Source organism: Pectinophora gossypiella, chromosome 5 (assembly GCF_024362695.1).
Source record: "Pectinophora gossypiella chromosome 5, ilPecGoss1.1, whole genome shotgun sequence".
Lineage (NCBI taxonomy): Eukaryota > Metazoa > Arthropoda > Insecta > Lepidoptera > Gelechiidae > Pectinophora > Pectinophora gossypiella.
The window spans coordinates 977,154-981,857 of record NC_065408.1 but is presented as its reverse complement, the minus strand read 5'-3'; positions in this window follow the sequence as shown (position 1 = coordinate 981,857).

Sequence of the window (4,704 nt, the reverse complement as noted above, 5' to 3'; positions counted from 1 at the left end):
ACTTGGATACGTCTTGTAAGCTCCGCAGATAGAGCCTTTTTGCACAGGTAAAAGTAACGGGTTTTTCTTAAGATGCGTGAGCTGAGATAGAATGTATAAGGTCATAGTGGTTAGAGAGAGACGGAAGAAACGGGTCATGTTAGGGCCAACGAAATAGCTGTATTAAGGTCACTAGAGTAGAAATGCACTTTGATTAGTGAACACGTATTTTTGGAAAGCTTTTACGTTTCAAAAGCTCTAGATTTATGCAACTTGACAGTCAGAAAAATGAACTTGATTTTTTTTTATAACCAAATCGGAAAATGAGTTTTTCGTAATCCTATATTTTTTTTATTCTAATTTTAGTACCTTACTATTATTGCTTTATGTTGTCTGTGAATTAATTAAAGTTTCTTATAAAGTTTTTAAAATAACTTAAAAACGCCCTCTATTATAAGTATAAGGAACTACAATATACTTATCTGCGTACCGTGCGCACGCTCATTGCAATTACAACGAAAGTAATGTAAGTTCCCCATTCTGTCCATAGATGGAGCTAATACACAATGAAAATAAATAATAATACTGTTACAATTACAATTATTTATTTACAATCGTGCCCACATGAAGCAAATGTACAGAAAAACTTAAAGCTAAGATTCGCTAAAGTAAAGTCGGTGGGACACTTGAAATTGGAAACATAGCTAAGTAGTCTTGTAGTCTAGTCTTCTTTGTCTTTGTCACTAGAGTTTCTAGTATAGTTCCTTTTGATTTCAACATACGGTACGTAAGTGGTCTTACGGAAACCAGCGACAGACATTTCAAGCCTTCTTTTCCTGTTGTTTTCTGAATTATCATTCAACCAACTATTTATGTTTCTTGAATTTTGATTGACACTCCTATAGTGACCGTTTATTTGCGGTACGTACGTCCTAACTGTTGTTGTCTCACCAATATCTTCATTCTCTTCATTTGAAAAATCCTTCTTATTATTATTATTCATTTGCTTAGTAGTAGTTTCTACATCATTTTTAAGTTTAGTGATCAGCGTGCTTGCCTCTACATCGCAATCTTCATCGATTGTTTCTATATTTTCAAAACTTTCTTGCGAATTCCTCCTGTTTATTTCAGGTTGCGTATCATTTGTATCTTCCATTCCCATTAACCTTTTGTATTGATCTGGTATCTTTGCATCTTCATGACTAAACTTAAGTATTTCAGGTGGATTCGTAGCTTTAAATATAGCTTCCGTACTTGTTGCTATTGTATCAAAAAATGGGATCATAGTTGTAACTGAAGGAAGAGTTGGTATTATTGCTGGTATGGGAGGGGGAGGTGCTGGAGTGAGTCTATTTTCAACAGGAATGACCCCTGAACTTCCAACATGATAGTCTTCAACTTGCGTTGATGTCAACATTGGAATTCCAGTCGAATATATAAGTGGACTTGTTTGTGTAGTAGAACTACTTTGTTCTGTTGTCACTTGATCTTTTACTTCGGTTGGAGGGAAAACATTTACATGAACAATCATTTTCGGTTCAATATCTCGTTTTTCTTCAGGATCAATATCGAGTGTTTTATATTGTTTTCTCGTCGGTCGGTATAAAGGTCTTTTAAATATTACAGTTTTTCGTCTGATAGGTGTTGTAGATCTTCTTCTAAATTGTATAGTTGGTCGCCTGGTTGTAATATAGATTTTATTAATTGTAGGTTGTGTACTTTCGGTCGACTCTATACTTTTGTAATCAGCGTTGGTAGGTTTGAGAGGGTATAAATTTAGCATAACACTAAAAGATTTAGGTTTATCGTGAGATGTAGACTCAACATTTTTGACTTCACTAGATTCTTGTGAATTTATGAATTTGCTTTCAGTGCATTTTATTCCACTACAGATTCGTTTCCGATGCGTAATAGATCTAAACATGGGAATATTGGAAGTAGCTGTATCTCTTAATACACTCGGTGTTGGTATGGGTGAAAATCTGAAAAAACCGTCAGCTAAAAGGTTTACGTCTCCCGGGCTATCTGGTTTATAATTGTATAACGGATCTGGTTGGTGATTAGATTTGTGCGTCTCAAATTTTCTTGAAGACGAAGATATCAGGTCTGTAGTGGGTGTAGTTGTTTTAGCATTATCCTGTTTTACGTCAGGCTCTAGGTAAACTCCAGAAAATGCGATGGTACTCGTTGGTAGGGCATACATATCTCCAAATTTAGCATTAATAGTTTTTTCTAGGTATTGTATTACTTGCTGAAGATTTTTTAGCCTTTGAGCGTTTCGGTAACTATCAACCCAACTTCTCGAACCGTAGGTTTTACTAAAAGGCGTTGGTGTGGGACTTTTATACTCGAAATAGAATGGCCTTGGGCTCGTTCTTCTAATTAAATTAGGTTTGTATCTGTGAGTAGCTGTTGTCGGCTTAGTAATGTTAGCTATTAAGTATCTCGCTCTTTGTTTCGCTGTTGTGGTGTCTATCGATGGATCCGTGTAGCTGTTCTCTTGCATTGCATTCACTAATAGTGGCATGCGCTCGAAGTAATCTTGGTCAAAACCGAAGTAGCTTCGATCGAGACGCTCCGCAAATGGCTTATCTTGTGTTTCATTTGTCAATTTACTCATTCTTATTTTTTGTACTAAGCTCGATTCTACTGCAATCGCATACTCGTAGATTAGTAGAATTACCTGTAAAATAAAATTATTGTTCAGTATATTTGTCTAGTTGTAGTTATATAGTGACTAGGAGGGTAAAATAAGAACAAATTGCTAACATCATAATTTATTTCATAACCACACAACAAGTACACATTAATAAATTGCATTTATCAGTGCATTCAATAAATGAATTAAACGTAAACGCAATTACAGATCGATTTAAGGCGAGTCAAAAATATTGTCCATATTTTCATAATCATTATCGTGTTTCCAATCATTTCGTTGAATCTCTAAATAAGTGGGTCGACTAATTGGAAGCATGGACTTTAGAAATCTGGAAGTATCTCCCATTTTGTCAGCTGTTTGTCCTGCGTAATCATATTTCTCATATTTTGAAACTTTCGAGTCATACTCTTGCGCCTCCTTTTCCTGAATATCTTCGTTAAGAAATCTAAATTCGTCGTAGTCTAGGGCGAAATTAGTTGTAGTTTCTTGAATTGTTTTGTTAGTTAACTCCAGAGATTTATTTTCCATTGCTGTTCTTATGGGATTATTCAGTTTTTTCCTCAATGTTTTATTGTATATTGAAGTTAAATTTTCAGCATGTATTGCGAAATAAGTATTTGGTACTTCATATGGCAAAGTACGTGAAGACGTTAAATTCATGATTGTTCGTAATCCACCAAAAGTTGAAGGCGAGAGTTCTTCTGACGTAGGTAGCTTTTGGGTTGTTGGTGCTTCGTCTTTAATTGTTTTGTTTGCCTTAGTCAAATTTATTCGTATACCTGGTATTGTCATTATGATTTTATCGTAATCATTATTAAGTTTAGAAGAAGCCATTTTAGACATATTCTTAGTTTCTTTTATGCCTAAAAGCCCCTTTCTTTTAAACTCGCACGGTTTATATGTTTTATTTTCAATATTTGGTTTTAACGTTACTCCAATGTTATTGATTAACTCTTTTGAGGAAAGAAAACGATCGTCCTCTTTCAACTTAGTTTTATCTTTTTTATTCTCTATTGGTATTGATTTGAACCATTGACTGGTTTTAATGTGCTGTGTAGGTCTTGCTGTAGTACTTGTAGATGTCTTGATTTCATGTATATCTTTAAATGCATTTACTAGATTTGCCAAATTCAAAAATGTAATAGGTTCATCCTCTGATTGTGGAAGAATTTTTGAATTCTTTGACTTCTCGGTAAAATTTTCTTGATCTTTAAGCTCGATTATTGCCTTCGAATTTGGTTGATCTTTGTCACTAAAGTAATCTTCAATATCAAAATCATCATCAAATAGTGGCAAAATAGATTTTATATGCGAAGTTTGTGTTGTCATCGGCAATGTTGTTTCCTTTTTGTCCAAAGGCCAAAAATTTGTAGATTTTCTCAACGGCTGGGTACTGGTTTCAACAATTACTTCGTTTTGTAATGTAGGGTCAATGTGAGATTTCATACTTGTATATTTATTTAACTCAACATCAGTATCAAATTCATATTTTGGATGTAATATGCTATCAATTGAATTAGGAATACCTGCATGTATACTTTTGAAATTCTGTGGTAGATACTGTGCTATAGATTTTTTACCTTGAAGAGAAGGTTCTACGGAAAATAAAGACTTTTCATTTACTGCGTCTGGTACAATGCTTGGTACAGTGCTTATAGGCTTTGTGGTTTTGGAAGGAGTAGTAGTACTAGTATCCTCATCACCGTTACAAGCAAGTTTATAAAGCACTATTTCCGGTGTCAACTCTTTAATATTTAAAACTAGTTTACTTAGAAGCTCAATAAACTTTTTGGAACATTTGCAGGTAATTGTCTGTTTTATTGGATGTTTTGTAAGAGTTTCTTTAGCCAACATCTCTTTTGGTTTTTTCAAACCTTTTATAGGTTTTAAAGTTGATGTTTTACTTTCAGGGTGAGATTTTAAAACACTTTGAATATGTGATTGAGTTGAGGTTGTTCTTGTAGATTTAGTCGTTTTTACTTCCATTCTTCTGGTTTGATTTAAAGTGGTAGAGGTTTGCAGTGGCGTTCGTGTCGTTGGGGATACTGTAGTAATTTTGGTGCTGC